The 18804-nt window shown below is 40.4% G+C and overlaps 2 protein-coding genes across 4 annotated transcripts in view; both read right to left on the bottom strand.

The window, feature by feature from the left end:
• RABGAP1L (RAB GTPase activating protein 1 like) overlaps nucleotides 1-4733 on the bottom strand; it is a 682857-nt gene extending 678124 nt beyond the window's left edge. The window contains exon 1 of one of the 3 annotated variants that reach the window (XM_073804143.1): nucleotides 4580-4733. The gene's annotated coding sequence lies outside the window, so the exon portion shown is untranslated. Of the gene's footprint in view, nucleotides 1-4574 lie in introns of all 3 variants that reach the window. The other 2 variants (XM_073804149.1, XM_073804154.1) reach the window with 2 other exon arrangements.
• A 572-nt stretch (nucleotides 4734-5305) lies between these two features.
• LOC109552909 (uncharacterized) overlaps nucleotides 5306-18804 on the bottom strand; it is a 121891-nt gene continuing 108392 nt past the window's right edge. The window contains exons 6-7 of the mRNA XM_033858909.2: nucleotides 8708-9027; nucleotides 5306-5367 (exon numbers count right to left, since the gene is read on the bottom strand). The gene's annotated coding sequence lies outside the window, so the exon portion shown is untranslated. The remainder of the gene's footprint in view (nucleotides 5368-8707; nucleotides 9028-18804) is intronic.

An 18804-nucleotide genomic window follows, 5' to 3' on the forward strand; every position in this document is an offset into this window, starting at 1 on the left:
TTGTTACCTGGGCAACATTCAAAAAGGGCTTTTAGCTTTATAGAACTGGTAGGTCAAAGAGAAGTAAAGCTTCTTCAAATTGACTGTGCATCATTTTAATTAGAAGCAGTGAGTATGAAATCATCAACAGACAGAAAACCTTGAGAACTACCACCAGAGCTTCAATTTGATTAACAGACACAACTTACTGTCATTTGTCTTCATTTCTAGCCACCTAATTCCCCTGTGGAACAAAGCAAGCTCCATCCAAGACTTCAAAACATCTCCAGTCATACAGGCTGTCAAAGACATAAATGCTGAAATCAAAGGAACTTCTTTGAGTAAAGAATCTATCCTTCACAACTGGCTATAGTATGAAATACTCTACTTTGCTGCCCTAAATTCTGAAAAGCAGTCAGCTCAGCTGTGGATCTGTATAAACTGCCTTTCTGCCTAAACCAAACCTGCCTCCAAAAATTAAGATCCAGTCATTTAGAAAGCACATTTTTAAAGACGCTTTGAAAAGACTTTCAAAACTGCTTCCTGTACTGCTACAGCCAATTTGATGCTGTCTATTTGACCAAACAAAAAATAATGGCATCTCCTTACAAAGAAAATATTTTCCCTTTCTTTCCAACAGTTTTAGGATTGATAAACTCAAGGTTGTTTCTCTTACACTAATAATTTTTCCCTCAGCTTTTACTCTAAGGATACTTAAGTGTTCTCTGGGTCATAGTCTAATCAGGAGCACAGCATACAAAGCTTACTTAACATTAAGAAGTACTAGATGACTCCAGAGACAAAAATGAAAGACGAGTTGAAAAGCAGAAAGGAAAACTGGCCTTCAAGGCTCTTCACCATCTGGTACTGACTCTTTCTTGCCTAGCTCTTTCCCTCCATTCCTTTGACTGCCCCGGCCTCTGGCCCAGAAAGGCCTTTCTCTATATACTATTTGTCCTATTTCCACATGTCCAAATCCTACCCATTCTTCAAAGCATGGTTTAAATGTCACCTCTTCCCATATCCTTACAACTAAAAGTAATCTCTCCCTCCTCTCTCTAACTTGTACTGCCTTACCTTTATCTCTTTAGTACACATTACTTTCTGCCTTACATTATCTTTGTTTCCATATTTAATCCCCCACGCAAGCATAATGCCTCACGGTCAAGGTTCATGCCTTATTCATCTCTATTCAAACTGCTTAACACAATGTCTTACATATATTAAACACTCTAATTGAGCTACATGAATGGGTTGGGTTAGGAAAAGAGATAAGTCCACTAGAAACAACTCCAGATTAGGAGTCCCCAGACCTGGCTTTGCTAATGACTAGCTATGTGACCTTGAACTTCAATCTTTTAGTGTGTTCATCCACAAAGTGACGAGGGGGAACTAAACCAGTTTTTAACTATAAACTGTTATCCATTATCTGGCTGTAAAATCAATTTGGGTGCCAAAACCCAGCATTTTTTAATAAAATGAAATAGAATAGAAAATACCAAAGTGTGTTGTAGGCAGTGCTGTGGTATGCTGTAAATGTTTAACTGGCTATCCAAAAGAGAGAGAAAAGCTCTGAACTGTAACATTTGCAGGTGTCCCTGGTGTAAATACTCCCACCAGGGCCAATTTCAAGCTACACATGGAGTTCCGTGGGAAGAGAGGCAGGATTGCGCTTACAAGCCAACTGATGAGACAGCTCCAGCAAGGTCCTGAAAAGATAAGTATTGTTTCACCAAACTTTTCTTTCAACTGTGTGTGTGTGTGTGTGTGTGTGTGTGTGTGTGTGTGTTGAATCAGGGTATAAGATGTATTTCTTACTGTGAGCCACAGTCAAAACAGTTCATAAATGTTCAGCTAAGCAATCTCCTAGTCTCTCTTCCATGTATGCTACACAATGCAATACATCTCACTCTTAGTTACATATGTAATCTCTTCACCACCAAAATTGATATGTCTCTTCAAAAATGAGAGTAACAGAGGTGCCTATTGATACCGCCAGAAGGCAAATTACAGGGAGTGGAAATTTGTCTTAGGAAGTATTAGCAAAAGGCCAAGGTTCTCAGCCTTTGTTCAGTTACAACCGAGGGCTACAACACCCTACTAGTAGCAATGGCCCATTTAGCAAAGGGTTAGGAGAAAGAGGAGGAGAGGAAAAGGAAATATAGTATGAAAAAAGGGCCATGTAATTGTGATATGTGCCCATTCCCCCACTCCACTAAGAACCTGGGTACAGAGAAAACCAGTGCTGTAAAAAAAAGGAAATTTCCATACCTGGTGTTTCCCTGTCAAATTCTCCAGCACAAGCCTGCACTGAGAATCCCCTACTACTAAAATTAAGGTTTTGCCATGGACTAGAGACATGTAGTACTTGTTGAACTTAGAAGAGGCAAGGGGGAAAATAGTACAGCAAACAGTTGTTAGACTTGATATTCTGGGAAAACCAGGCTTTTATTGAAAAAAAATACTTTATTTTCTTCTTATTTAAGCTTACTAAACTGGGTGAGAAGGGAAGTTTCTTGAATATATTTTTGGCTGTACTATGTCTATCACAACAACACAGTCTGTAGCCAGATTTTTCATGAGTGTTTATAAAGAATTGTGTTTTCTATTTTTAAGGTTATTTAGAAAACAAGAAGGCTCAGAATTTCAAGTGGGCTAATAATCTTAGCCCAAATCTAACTCCAAATCAACTGAATATATGCCTATAAGTTTCCCAGGAAAATCCCAAAAATTACACAAAAAAACACCAAAAGATGACAAAAAGAGGTCAGCAAGAGCACAAACTTGCAATACTCAAGTATGGCATCCTATCTGTTGAATGAGTGCAATATGGAAAGTAAATGAAGTATGAAAAAGAGAATGCTGAGATACAAGTTCTGCTTAATTCCATTAACTATTCCTTATTAGGGTCCACTGATAGTCAGGTACTTATACCTAATTTCAAATATTGACCATAAAGTGAAAATTATTAACCACTCTGAAAAACCAAGAGTCAGGTCAAGCAATGTCTTTTTCCATGCTCACAATATTAAACCTCTCCTTAAAAACTGAGTATGTTTTGGGACTTCCCTGGTGGTCCTATAAAGACTACATCCACTTCTCTCCAGATGACTTGTTAATACATAATACCAGGGCACATTTTGACCTGATTTAATAGAGACATCAGTCTAACTCAGTCTCAACTAACTCCCCTACCAAGCGAGCATTTAATACAATTTGAAGATAATGCATACATTAAATTCATCTGGTCTTTCTCCTTTGTAATTTCATTGTCAGTTTCACATGGAACTTTGTTGAGATAACGAATCACAGGCCAGTTTTCCAGTAGGAGCAACTTGTGGACCAATATTTTCCATGCACAAAATCCACTTCAAATTTGACCACAAGCAAACTTCATGTTTGTATCTTCTGACATCATACTACTGGATATTCTACAAAAGTGCAGCAGAAGCCACATATAAACACTATTATGAGAAAAGTCAGAAGGTTTTCACGATATCGTGTTGTCAGAATCGTTAAGAAGCAACTACTTACCTCCCACCATGTACAAGATAATTTAAATGTATTTTTAAAAATCCCTAAACCTTCCCGTACCAAAAATGCAGACCCTGAAATCAGTTTCCAGTCAGCGCTGAAATCTGTCAGGCAAGCAAAAGTTCTCCTTACCGTTAGCATAATGAGGTTGACAATTCTTATCACTTACATGAAACCCTCAGTTCTGCAAGTGACCAGGTGAATTTTGGTACATTTTCTAAGATGATCCTGAGAAGTATAAGAATACACAAGCACCTGGACACACTGCCCTGGGATCAGAAACAAACCCTGTCGGTCCAGTCCCCTAGCACCCGGACACCTCCCGCTGGCCAGTGGCCCCTTTCCACATGCTGACGCACTGCCCAGTCCTGCACCGTTGGCGACCAGTGCAAACTACTAGCCCAGTCTCAGAAACTTTGACTCAGTTATCAGTACACGGAGCACCCACAACCTGGACGGGGGTTGTTTGGCATGGCCAGGCGGTCAACTTTGAAGCGGGGCATTTCTTGCAAGTAGAGATCTGCCCAGGACGCAGCCTAACCCATCCAGCAAAACCACAAGCATCAACAGCAGGAGAGGAGCAAAGACCCGGGCGGAGACAGGGGGAGCGCGAGGGCAAGACGCGGTCACGAACAGATGCCTGAATGTGGGTAAGAAAATAACCTAACCACACGCCCCCCGGACGTGGGGCTGCTGGGACTGAGAACCCGGCAGCAGGCACGGCGCAGCAGCGGGCGGCAGCGGCGGAGGCGGCGGCGATGTCAGGACGGCACAGCTGGAAACGAGCTCCCAAGTCACCAACCCCGCCCCCAGGTGAGGGGCGCCGACCCCGACAGCCGGCCCGCCCGGGCCGCGAAGAGCCGCCGCCCGGGAGAACCGCGATGTCCGGGAAGCCACCGACAGTCCCGAACCCTCCCCGAGTCTTCCTCCCGAGGTCCTCTCGCATCCCGTCCCGGGCCTGGCCCCCACCGCTACCCTCCCCGGCTCGCCCCGGCGCCAACACCCCCAGCCCGGCTCCGGGTCTCTTGTCTGCCCGCCGGCCCCTAGGAGGCCGCCCTCACCTCACCTCCTCACGTATCCGCGGGCAGGGCCGGAACAACTCTGCCAGGCACCCGGGTCCCACCCGCCGCCCCGCGCTCTGCGACCGGGCCCGTCCCGTTCACTCCGCCGCCGCCAGAGCCCTGGGAGGGCGGAGGGAGCAGGGCGGAGTGAGCGGAGAGCGGAGGGGAGGAGGACCGCCCGGCAGGAAGAGGCGAGGGAGGGGGCGGGCCGGGGAGGAGGAGGAGGAGGCGGTGGCGAGTCGGGAGCGTGCGCGTCTGGGCCCCTCGGCGCGGCGTGCGCGCTCCTGAGGGTGGAGGCGCCTTCTCTGCCCTGGGCGGCGGGCGCGCACGCGCGTACACGTCCCCGCGTGGCCGTGGTAGGGTTAGGGCCCGCGAGTGAAGACCCGGCCGACCTGGCTTGTTACTAGTAGGAACCGGCGAAGGGGCGGGATGCGCTCGGGGCGCTTCAGAACCTCCCGGAGGGTAACCGCGCCGTGAGCCAGCCCGCGCGGGTTAGCTGAGGCCATCCCCGAGCCCCGAGCGAGTCGGGCTGAAGCCCTGCCCGGCGGTTACCGAGCTCTTAGATAATTCTGAGTTTGGGGCGATTGTGTTCTTGCTCATAAACCTGGCTTACATATATTTTCATTCTTAATAATGCCCAGTAATCCTCAGGGAAGTCACCTTTTAAAGAATACTAACTTTCCTCGCCAGTTACTCTTTTCTGTGCCTCTTTCAAGGTGTCTTGTGTACTTACGAAGTGCTCCCTTGCCGGTTCGTTCTGTGAGACTCAGGGGAGATTGAAGAGGAAAATAACCTGCGTGGAATGAACAAGAAGCACTATTATGTATTTATGAAGAAAACGTACCCTCATTTGCACCTTTTTATCCTTTGGGGTCATAAATTTGGGGGCACAAACTACTAGAGATAAAATAAGCTAACTCTTTATCATCTACTAATATTGTACTGAGCCGTCAACTGTGGATATCCTCCTTCCCAGATAGTGCAGGCAAAAATGACCAGGAAATTTTCTGAATTTCCTTAGCACGTTGTTTCTATAGGTTTGTGGCGCCGAATATATTCACCCTTACCTGGGTAAATCTGTGCAATACTTTATCCCACTAGAGAATCTTTGAGGCCCTGCTTCATTCATGTTTATCTTCCACCATGGCTAGCATAGTGTCTGACTCATAGAAAGTACTCTATAAACGTTATTGTATCAATAAGTGAATATATTGCAGCAAGAGTTAAGCGTATGTCCAATGATTTCTGATCTAGAGTGACTTCTTTAGTTTAAAATTCTCCCTCTGTCCTACCTCAATTCCCCTGCACTCATTTCCCCACCTAGATCCAAAAGCTACCTGAGAAATATGACATTTGTCCAAAGAGCCCTCTCAAGTTCTACACACACACACACACACACACACACCACACACACTGTGCCCTCCACCACGCCTTTTTCCTAATTTAAATGTTTATAGATGTTGGGACATATTAAGTGTTGCAACTGTTCTGTGTTTCCCCTGCCTGCTGGGCTTCTTTAAGCTCTGTAACCCAAGAGACTACCTAGCTCTGGGCCTGACCCAATAAATGCTGGTCTTTTAATATTTAATAAAGTTAAATATAACTCAAAACATCTGTATCTATTAATAAATAAGCCAACAACTATGTACTTAGCCTCTACTAAACGAAATACTAGTAAAGTTACACTGGACACCATAAGGAAGTCAATAGATGAAAAAGACAGTTTCTGCCTTCTGATATCTGCTAACCAGAAAAAAGCTTTCTGAGAAAAATGGCAACACGGTGATAATTATCTGCATTCAATAAGAAACAGCCCCTGAAAAAGGAAATAAAATTTTTAAATCCCAAGTCCAAAATAAGTTTAGTGTTCCCAAATTCATTACCACATGCCTTCGGCAGCAATAACAGTGTCTACCATTGGCTGTTGCCAGTTAATTCTCCTATTAAAGTGGAGCATAACAGCCAAGTCACTATTATAGGATCATTGATGTGCCAGCTTGCTACAAGGCAAAGAACTCTGTCCCATGGCCACATGTTACACCTCTAATCACCAGGGGTCATTCTGTAAAACGGAGCTGTTCCTCACAATAGAACTTGGATAAGAGATGTCACAAGAGAACCTAGATAAGAGACAAGTCACAAGAGAACCTAGATAACAGACAGTGAAGGTGATTTGGTACAAACTCATCCTCACTACCAGAAAAACAGTTCTAAGTACATTGCAAAGAACTAATAACAAAGCATTTTTCCTATAATGTGTGATGTTCACTTCTCTCCCCACTATGGCTTTCTTAGTATTAAGCATACACTAGCAGCCCTGGTCCATGAAAGGACTGAAGCTCTTACTTTGAGGGGAGGTGTTATAAAATGTTCTAACATGATTCATAACACGACAGAAACTGGTGTCCTAGGTCCAGATCTAACCCACAAATGCATTTTGTTTGGCCTGCATGGTGCTAAAAAATTAGCCAAAGTTAAAAGCCAGAAGATTTCACATGCTTTTTGGGGTTCTTTTTAAAAAGTGGAAGATTTGGAAACAGTGGGCTTACATTTTCACATGAGGACAGTAAGCTACAGGACATGCTTTGTCTCTTTTACAAAGTCTTTACATTCCTTATTGTACCTTACACTGCTCTGTTTCCTTCATGTGGGTCTGCAATTCCCAATTTAAAATATAATACTGTATCAAAAACTGGAAACAAGTTCAACTTTGAACAAAAATATTAGAGTTTGAACTATGGTATTTAATGGAGTAGAATATTATTATATTGCGTTTATAATGAGCACTATTGGTTGACTCCCACCCAAGTGTGCATTTCCACCCCTCTGCAATTGTAAGTTAGCTAATGATTTGAATGGGAACAGGCCCAGCTCCAGCTCCAAGTGTAGACCCTAACTGAGGTACGTAATCAGCCTAATCAGGTCCTCACCCGACTGTCAGTGATAGACACTAACACAAGTCTAAATTGGTCCAGTCATAAGGAAGGCCAGATCTTGTGTTTGTTGGGAGAAGAAAAGTCCTCTCTCTCTCTCTCTCCCTCTCTCTCTCTCTCTGTCTCTCTCTCTGTCTCTCTGTCTCTCTCTGTCTCTCTCTTTGTCTCTCTTTGTCTCTCTCTCTGTCTCTCTCTCTGTCTCTCTGTCTCTCTCTGTCTCTCTCTTTGTCTCTCTTTGTCTCTCTCTCTCTCTCTCTCTCTGTCTCTCTCTGCCTGGTGTGATGGATGCATGTGAGTCCCATAGTTATTGTAGGCAATTTGCTACCATAAGGGCAGCCAGCCTGCGGATAAAGCTGACACATGGTGCAAGAGCTCAAACCCAGATTGAAACCTACCACCTTCCTCTGGATTTAGTAACTTCCCTGAGCCAATAAATTTTCTTAGCTACTTAAGAAAGTTCAAATTTGGCTTTTTATTACTTGCAGCCAAAGCTAAATTTTCCATGCATGTTACAGAAGAAAAGGCTGTAGTTGCATTATTTGACTCTTCTAAGGATACACTTCCAATGGGATGAATAGGTAACAACCTACGTGATAAAATTTTACAGGGTCTTGAAAGGAACTTCACCACCATCACCCCAAAATCCTTCCCTGACTAGGTTACCTTATGCCTTAGAATCCTTCACTATACTTTTTTTAAAACTTTGACTTCAGTCCTATGCCCTATTTAAATCAACTTACCCTGAGAAGAGCACTTCATGATTCTAATCAGTAATCTTGTATAAATGAGTTTATCATATGGTTTTTGAGTGGTTTTTTTACTAGTGGGAAGATAGAAAAAGAGACAATGGGAACCTGAGGAAGGAAGGAATCACAGAGAGAGCAAAGATGTAATAGAAGAAACTACAGATATAGAAGATAAATTCTTATATTTCACAGTTCTATGCAGGGCTGAAATTCAGAGTAATTCAGGCAAATCATACTAAGCCTATATGATAAATCAAACCAATATTATAATCACCCTTTTAAGACTGAATAAGAACAAAATCAAACAATATGTATATAAGGATCAGAAAATTTCCTCAGCAGTAGAAGATGCAAGCAGAGCCATAAATATCTCTCTGAAGAAGAAGAGCTGATGTACTACTTTTGTGATTCAATAAGAAATGAAAAGGACATCTACCAAAAACTATTCCCATACCTTGTGGCAGGAGTCTGAAATTCACTTCACTATCAGAGTCCTTTTCTTGGTCTGGGGCAGTGATCCTCATTGATGTATAACAAAATCACCTTGGGAGTTTATTTTTTAAATGCAGACTTCTATACTTAACCCCGAAGAGATTCAGTAACTCTGGGATGAGACTTGGGACTTGTTTTATTTTAACTTTTTATTACAAAAAATGTTTAAGCACATAAAAAGTAGAGAGAATAGTATAATGTCTTTGTGTGCCAATCATTCAGCTTGAACAATTATTACCATATGGCCAATCTCCTCTTCCCTACCCCTCACATGGATTTCACCTGTAAAAAAAAGATAAATATATATTTCATTATATAGTTCTAAAAGGTAAGGATTATTTTTTTTTTGCAATCAATAAAATCCAGAATGTGGGAAACTCTATGGGACAAACCACCAAGTTCCTTCAACAAATATATTGCATAAATAAAAATACGAAGGAGGATATGCTTCAATTGCTTGAATCTTCATTTTGTTTTGTTTTTTAACAGCTTCATGCAGTATAACTGCCATACAATGAACTCTACATATGTAAAGTATACAATTTGACAAGTTTTGACATATGTATACGCCTGTGAAACCATCACAACAGTTAGGACAGCAAACGTATTTATCTCCCAAAAAAGTTTCCTTGTGCCTCTTTGTAAGTTCTCTCTCCTATTCCCCCATCCTCAGGCAACCACTGATCTTCTGTCATTCTAGATTAGTTTGCATGTAGAGTTTTCTATAAATAGAATCACACAATAGGTATTCTATTCGGTGTTGCTTCTTTCGCTCAGTGGAATTATTCTGAGATTCATCCTCGCTGTTCATGTATCAATAGCCATTGCTTTTTAGTCTTCCAGTCTCACGACATGCTTCCAGTTCCAGTATCCACGTGAGCCATTGGGCTTCAGCATGTACTTGGCTTCAGCTCCCTCTAATACTCCATTTTTCTGTTTTCCTTTTTCTAAAGCCTGGCAATTTCCCCTTTCTTGATTTCAAAATATTGAAATTGTCAACGTATATTTTTTTCACTTTTTTACATTATTATCTAGCATGTTTATATTTTTGGAAAGGTAGAGAGTCTTCGTCAGCCAACTTTTGACTTTGCCATTTTATTCTGAATTTGATTAATTTTTAACAATTCTTTTAAAAACTCCTTTTTAACAATATAAAGAAACTATTGAAAAGGAACTCTATTTTTTAACAGTGTAAAGAAACTATACAAAGAGGGGAGCCTGCCTCTGTGTTGATGTGATGTCAGCCATTTTAGCAGAGTTCTTGCTCCCTGATGAACTCCTGACCCCAGGCATGCAAACATAGCTTTGGCAGTGACCCCAAGTTCCCTTGAAGTACTTGCCGGAGGACTAGAATTTAGATTTTGGACATAAGAAATATTCTTTTTTTTTTTTTTTTTTTGGCCATGTGGCACGTGGGATCCTAGTTCCCCAACCAGGGATTGAACCTGTGCCCCCGGCAGTGGAAGCATGGAGTCCTAACCACTGGACTGCCAGGGAAGTCCCAGAAATATTCCTTAAATACATGTGTTTTGTATTTATTCCTTAAGTACATATGTTCTAAGCAACTTCAAAAATTACAAATACTTTCATGGGAAATCCACCCTCTCCACCACCTCCCAGCCCTCCCCCAACACATTATTTTAGTCCCTTTCCCTTTGCCACGTTAAAAAATAAGCTGCAAATTTGAAAAAAAGGTTTATGTCAAAGTTCTATGAGAGTCTAACATTAAAGTAATTGAGAATTATCAAATGACACTGTTGCTTTAGAATATATTAAAAGATTCCCAACACTTTCTCTAATACTTCTCCAATTTCAGGAAGATTCTCACTACTCTTTATACTTTGATTTGATGACAATAACAACCTCTAGTGGAAGATCATTTGTTTATGATATTTATACCTATATACATCATTGCTAATAATTTCAAACTTCATAACAAAGTTGAGGAGTATTTTTCATAAAAAGTATATCCTGTGATCATATTCATAATATCTTATTTCATAAGATAAATGGAGAGTGAGTGATGTTCATTATGTTATTCTCTATGCTGTTTGGTATATTTTAAATTGCATAATAATTTTTAATTTAATTTCACTGTCACTTTGTGCTTTACTTTGGATACATACCCTTCAATCTCTTTTGTGGAACGAATATCTCTCTCTCTTCTGTATCCCCACAACACCTGGTACATACTTCCTTACAGCACCTATAACACTTTCTTACCTTTAAATTTTTTCATGACTATCTATCTCCACTAGATTTTATCTCTTTGAAGACAAAAATCATGTCTTTTTTTCCCTAGTACCCAAACATTTAGTAGATGTTTATTGTATGAAAAATTGAAAATGCATTCATACATTTGTCTTGGAAGTGCTTCTCTTCTCAATGAAACAGAGAACTTAAGTAATATAACAAATTACTGAGTTTCCTGATAATTTATCATAAATTACTTTCTTTGGTTGCAAGCGACAGAAATGTTCTCTGCATAGAGAAAGCAAGCATTTTTTAAAAGTTGTATCAACAATACAATTAAGGATCTCTATTAATAATTCTAACTTATCAGCAATCAATGCTTGACCTAGCTACTTTATTAGAAGAAATATATTTGTCTCTATGCCAGTGACTCCTAACTTCTTGCCTCAACATTCATTTTCTCTTTCCACCTTAATAACAAAATCCCAAATTTATTCAAGATTAGAATGTGCATAGTTAAAAGATTACAATTCCTGGACTCCCTTGCAGCTATGTACTCTGGCAAAAGAGAAGTAACTGAGAAATTATCTTCAAAGAAAAGGAATGGGCTCCTCTCCTTTCATTCCTCCTGCTCCCTTGAACATAGATGTGGTGGTTGAATCTAGCAATCGTGTTGAACGAGAGTACAAATGCATACCATAGGAATGGTGAAGTAATGAACTGGGAACAGTTTAGATGAACTGGAAGGAGTGATGAACTGATGACTTTGTAGAACCTCCAACCCACCTGGAACACCAACTTCCAAACTTCATTTATACAGAATGAAACCTTGTATTTTTAATCCATTATTATTTTTTTTATTTTTGGTTTTACTCACTGCAGCTGAACCTAAATCTAACCACTGCTACAATACTTAAACCTTATCTTAAGGTCATACTCCTTCATTGATTCACATGATTTTAGAATAGTTAAAATAGTTTCATAATACTGTAATTCCTTTAAAATTGAAATTCTTTATTTAGACCCATTATACCTAGGATAGCTGATACAGGAAGGTTGGATGAGAATTTCAGTAATGATTTTGTCTTAATAACCATGGCTAAAATGCATGTTTTATGTCGATTTGAGTTTGATATTCTTTTTACTGAAAGTACACTGAATTTTCTCTCTGCCTTAGGGAGGTTGAATTTTCTCATTCAAATTTTACATTTATTTTTCCATAAGGTTTGAATATTCTATATTCATTTATTTCAGGATTCTACTGTAGTGACTGGTGAATAAAACTAATACAGGAATTGTAAATTTTTTATTTTATAAATTTGGGTTTGCAGTGCTTATTTCCTCCTAAAACCTGAACCTGCAAGTTCTGAAAGGTTTCCACTAACCATACAGTGGAAAATCTGTGTACTCATTACATTGAGCTAGTGTGACTTGTGAGATATAGTCAAAACATAACTGTTCTCTTGAAATTAATTCAGAGGGGTGATTCTTACCCTCTGCCAATAAGAAGAAAATTCCAGCAAGTCTCATGACTTTTCTGCTCACTTACCTTACAATCACTTTAAATCACAAAATTCAGCCTCAATTTGACATTTAGAAAGGAAAGCCTTAGAGAAACAGAATGTGGTCAGCTGCTTCTCTCTTTCCTACTTGCTTTCTTCCCTACTCAGTAGCTGCTGTTACTGACTCTCTGGGTTGGAGTACAGGAAACAAATAGGGAAAAGGGAGCAGAAATGTCTTAATTGGCTGGCATTATAGTATGATGACTTTGTATTCTTTGGGACTCACAGATGTTTAAAACTGATTATTTATCTTCAGGGATTCACATGCTTGACCAATCAAGCCACAGCTCCTCCAATAACTCCTGACACGGACATATATTCTATTCTTCTTGCTGCCACTTTTCCCTTATCCTCAGATTTCTTGGACATCCACACCATTCTGTTCTTTCTGTTAGAGCCCAACTGACATTTTAGTCAGTTCTTCTTGGACAGTAGTCAAAAAGATCTCTGGACTGATTCTTTCTCCCTTGCGTGGCCCACATCTGCTCTGTGAGAAGCTTTATGCATCCTTTGTCCTGACAAACTCTAAGAGAGCTTACTGGTCCCAGTACTATTGGGTATATCTTCTCCAATAACAAAGAACCTGCCAGGCCATCTCTTTCTGGCCATCTAGATTTTCCCGGGGCGGGGTGGGGGGTAGTCAGACCCCAGTCCTTTATTCTCCTTCCTTCCCACCACGGTTCTCTGAATAATCCTGTAAGATTCCACACTCACTAGGCTGGAAGTGAAAGGGCAAGCACCCTCTCCTCCTTTACCTTTGTGAGAGGGCTTAGGATGCACAGCATGGCCTTCTCTAAAGAACGCCTCTTTGCAAATGCAGTCTCAGTATCCAGCTGTCTGACCCTCGTGGTTTTTAAGAACCATCTAATCAGTGGAAATTTCTTTGAAATTTCTACTTGGTGGTCTGGTACTTCACTCTGAAAAATCACACCTGTTGCGTTGGAGTGCTTCAGTCACAATTTCCTATGCAACTTCCTGTTACATTTGTTACAGCTTCAGGATTCAAAGAACCAGGTTTTTCAGATACTTGTTTACAAGAGAAAACTAGCATATTTTCCAAAAAATTATGTTTTAAAAAATAAGATCCTTTATTAGAACCACAGGAATATAAGCTGGTGATAACAATCACAAAGTGGTCACTTATATTCAAAGTAAAATTTGGTATTTTTCTCTCTGATCAGTAACTTATCAGTAGTTTCTTTGAATTCCTACATCCTCTTCCCCACTCCACCATGAATACTTGCAGAACTAAGAAACCTTCTTCTAACAAATCCTAAATTCTTCCTCTCAGAGTAAAAAAATCTTTCAGAATACATATTTGGTGGCCCTCTTTATTTTATTATTTTTTTACATCTTTATTGGAGTATAATTGCTTTACAATGGTGTGTTAGTTTCTGCTTTATAACAAAGTGAATCAGTTATACATATACATAGGTTCCCATATCTCTTCCCTCTTGCGTCTCCCTCCCTCCCACCCTCCCTATCTCACCCCTCTAGGTGGTCACAAAGCACCGAGCTGATCTCCCTGTGCTATGCGGCTGCTTCCCACTAGCTATCTATTTTATGTTTGGTAGTGTATATATGTCCATGGGTGGCCCTCTTTAAAATCAAGCACCTCTTTAAGAATCAAAAGCCCTTCTTGATATATGTGTTGCTGCTTCTACATATTTTAACTTTCTCTTGTCTAAAGATTTTTCTTTTTTTCTAAGTGGATAAACAGAAAGAAGAAAAGAAAACGTGCAGGCATATAATAGACTTGTATCTCTGGCATGATTACCTTATTACTTTTTTCTCTAACCAGCATAAAATATAATCACCTTTACTCACCCCTAAAACTCTGCCTTTTGAGGGATATTACTTCAAAGTCCTCCCCTTCTTTCTTAGTCAAAGCTTTCCATATATTGACTTGTGGTTTCTTATTTTATGTAATGGATTGTAATCTATTTCCATCAATATTTAATTTAATGCTCAAAATGGACCAGATTTGCCCATGGAGACCTTTCAGGCTGGATTCTGTGATATACACCCCCCACCACCACCATCATTCCTGGAGCACTTTGCTTTCTGGCTCAGCAAGATGTTCCAAGCTTATCTTGCACTTTTGCTGCACCAGTACTGGAATCAGCCAATTCTCCAAGAAGCCTGGTTACAGTTGTGGAGAATGGTATTTAGAAGCCAAAATCTGGGGAATAGATGTGCTCAATTGTATTGGGGTGTTGTTACTCTCAGGCCCTTTCAGTGGACAGAGCTAGGAACTATAGAGGTACAAAAACACATATACACTTTTAGATCTATATTTATTTTATATCTATTTATATCTGTCTATGTATCTATCTATCATCTATCTGGATATATAATCATGAATTCACACAAATACCTCCAATAATAATCCAACACCACAATGTTTATTCTAGTTTTCTCTTTTTCCATCTGATAGTGGGAAACCTGGTTCCAACTTTTTAATGTATTTACTTATGTAATCAACTCCCTGTTAAGTAACACATCTTCCAGAGTCACCACCACTCCTTTTTCCACATAGATAATCCTCCACACCCATTCAGGCTCTGACAACAACTCTTGTCTGCCCCTACGATATGAATGTCCTCCTCATACTGCTGAGGCTTTGACTCCTCATGGATGGCCAGTTTTCTGTGTGGATCCCTAATAGCCCATTTCAGGCTGCCCCTCTGCATGGGTGCCCTCCTCACTTCAATCAGTCTATGACTATCCATACTAGACAGTCCTCTTATATAGGCACCTCCTTTCACATATGGCCCCCAAACTCCTCTCTGAGCTCTCTGATTCTTCCCAACTCAGACCCAATGCCAGCCTTGCTCTATCCTACCTAATGGCTTTGGGAAGGAAAAGGAAGTAAAAGAAAGAGGAAAAGTCATATATATAGTTTGCAAAGCCACGAAACTGGTTAGATCTCCTAGGAAATGAGGATAGAGGAGAACTGAGCCTTGGGGGAACTCCAACTTTGACATTTACTTGTCAAAGTAATGAGGAGGAACAAAAAAAGTACAGTGTGAAGAAGGATCCAGAGATGGGGTAAAACCAGGAGAGAGAAGTTTCTTGGAAGCCAAAGTAGAATGTGTTCCAAAAAGGTCAACTGCATTGAATACTACTAAAAGGTGAAGCATAATGAAGAAGATTTTATCATTGGGTTTAGTGATATGGAGAGCAAAGGTATATTTGATGAGAGTACTACCAGTGAAATGGTGAGGGGAAAAAATGTAATTGGAGTAAATTCAAGATAGAATGAGAGTTAATGATATGGGACAGCACATATGAAAAATTCTTCTGAGTTTTTCTGTAAAGAGGAGTAAAGAAATGGGGGAGTGTCTAAAGAGGGTTGTGAGATCGAGAGGGTTTCTTTTATTAATTAAGAGATATTAAATATAGTTGTATGTTAGTGTTAATGATCCTACAGGGAGGGAAAAATTGATACAGGAAAGAGATGGGATAATTTTAAGAGCAAAGTTCTTGAATGGGCAAAAGGAGGTAGGACCCAGAGCATAAGAGGAGAGTTTGGATTCAAACTCAGGAACAGTTCAGCCTTCATAATAGGAGGGAAGGTGAAATGCAAGTAGGTGGGTGGAATTAGTGGTGAGAAGCTGTGAAAGTTCCCTTCTGACTGCTGCTTTTTTCTCAGAAATAAAAAGCAAGGTCATCAGCTGAGAGGGAGAAGGGAGGAAGATTCTTGAGGGGAATGGCGTCATCTGGAAGAATGGGAGAGACAAATGACTAGGGAAATGTAAAGAATGGCTGGGTAACACTGAGAATCCACTTGAAACTTGAGGTCATAATTTTAAAGTGAGTCCAGTCAGCATGATGACTTTTTTTTCTCTAGCTGATTAGGTGCAGGCACTGAGGAGGTGGGAAGTTGTATTACAGCAGGCTTAGAGTTTTGCCAAGTAAATACCAAAGGAGAGAAGGGCAAGCGTGTTGAGGGTGTGAGCTATGACTGCTCACAGTACAAACCATCTCATGAAAGAGTTTAAAAAGTATTAGCCATATAGGGCTTCCCTGGTGGCACAGTGGTTGAGAGTCCGCCTGACGATGCAGGGGACACGGGTTCGTGCCCCGGTCCGGGAAGATCCCACATGCCGCGGAGCGGCTGGGCCCGTGAGCCATGGCTGCTGAGCCTGCGTGTCCGGAGCCTGTGCTCAGCAACGGGAGAGGCCGCAACAGTGAGAGGCCCGCGTACCGCAAAAAAAAAAAAAAAAAAAATATATATATATATATATATATATATATATATATATATTAGCCATATAATGTTTAAAAATGCATTTTAGGGACTTCCCCAGCAGTCCAATGGTTAAGACTCCACAATTCCAATGCGGGGGAGCAGGTTCGATCCCTGGTCGGGAAACTAAGATCCTGCATGCTGTGTGGCAAGACCAAAAAATAAAAAATAAATTTTAATTAAAAATGCATTGTAATAAAAATTTAATAGTTATAAAGTAGTTTCACCATAGTGACATATGTATATGTGTAGTTATAGATAGATAAAATATTATCTTCTTAACCATAATTGCCAGTCACATTTGGAGTTAATATTGTTTCTGTGTGCAGGAATTATTATTTTGTTTTGTTTTGTTTTTTTGCGGTACGCGGGCCTCTCACTGTTGTGGCCTCTCCCGTTGCGGAGCACAGGCTCCGGACGTGCAGGCTCAGCGTCCATGGCCCACGGGCCCAGCCGCTCCGCGGCATGTGGGATCCTCCCGGACCGGGGCACAAACCAGTGTCCCCTGCATGGCAGGCGGACTCTCAACCACTGCGCCACCAGGGAAGCCCCTGTGTGCAGGAATTATTGACACAAATACTAAATAAATTCAGAAATCAATATTACTGTCATCGTCAATATTTTCACTATACAACCATAAGCTCTATAATAAATGGCTATTGTTTCTTATCTCAGAACTGAACACAGTTTAGGAAATTCTGGGCTAAATTTTTCCCTTTGCATCTAGGAGGCTATTAACCTTTTGACTCATCTCACCTCTGTTCTGTCTTGAGGCACCAACAGTTTAAATAGCTATTAGGTCAGTAATTTTATTATCTCACTCCAAACATAGTATAAGCCAACAGGAAAATCCATTGGTACTGACTTTGTGAGACTAGTTAGGTGTATATCACAGATGGCTCCACTTTTGACATCCAGATGTACCTTAGGCCTCAGTCCCTTTTAGAACTGCATGGGTCAAGGTCTTTGTATATTCATTCATTGTATATCCTCTTACAAATACTTGAATAACTGCCTTGTGTTGGCTCAGTGGGGGGACAAAAAAATTAATATGCTATGCTTTCTACGCTCAAGAGGTTTCCTCATCAGTAGGCCAGATGAGACATACACACAAATAATTCTATAAAGCAGTTTATGATGAGTATTATACTGTTGATATAAATTGAATCTATAGTTACACAGAGTAATTGTTCCTTCCAGGAATGAACAAAGAAGTCATTAAGGAAGACATAGAGACATGGTATTTCAACTGGGACTTGAAGGATGGCAGAATTTTGAAAGAGAGAGAATAGAATAAGAAAGTTTCCAGGCAGAAGGCATGTCATGAACAAAGACATGGAGGTAAAAAGGGAAAAAATGGGTGGAAAGAATAACTTTTTTTTTTTTAAGATTTAGTGGTTTATTTGTTTTTGTTTATTTGTTTTCTTTTTGACCGCACCACGTGGCTTGCAGGTTCTCAGTTCCCTGACCAGGGATTGAACCCGGGCCTCGACAGTGAAAGCACCAAATCCTAACCACTTAGACCACCAGGAAACTCCCAAGAATAACATGTTTTAGATATCATTTGGCAGCAAGAGCAAAAATCCACTTGATAATGTTTAAATCAGAATTTGCTTAAAAAGAAATTTCTCACAGATTTAAGAATGGGTAGCAAATGTATCTGGGCCACACAAGTGTGTGGAACCAGGAACCAGAAAGTTAAGAACCAAGGTTATTCTTTCCTTCATTCCTATTTTTCATTGTCTATTTCTTTTCTCTTTCTCTCCACCCTGGTGTGTCAGTTTGGATCCTCCAAGAAGTAAAGGCCAGAATATGTATATAGGAAAAAGCCCACCCTAGCTCCTAGCACTAGTTTCCAGTAACTTATCAGAGTCTCTGTAAACCATTTCCGATTTCCCGGTATGGAGAATTTGAATGATTCAGTTTGGGTCAAATAAAAAAGCGTCTCTATTTTTAAAAATGCTCAAGTTGGAACAAGGAGATCCGGGAGTATGTGTACAATGCAGGGAATATAGTCAATATTTTATAATAACTATAAATGAAGTATAACCT

This window comes from Tursiops truncatus, chromosome 1 (assembly GCF_011762595.2).
Source record: "Tursiops truncatus isolate mTurTru1 chromosome 1, mTurTru1.mat.Y, whole genome shotgun sequence".
NCBI lineage: Eukaryota > Metazoa > Chordata > Mammalia > Artiodactyla > Delphinidae > Tursiops > Tursiops truncatus.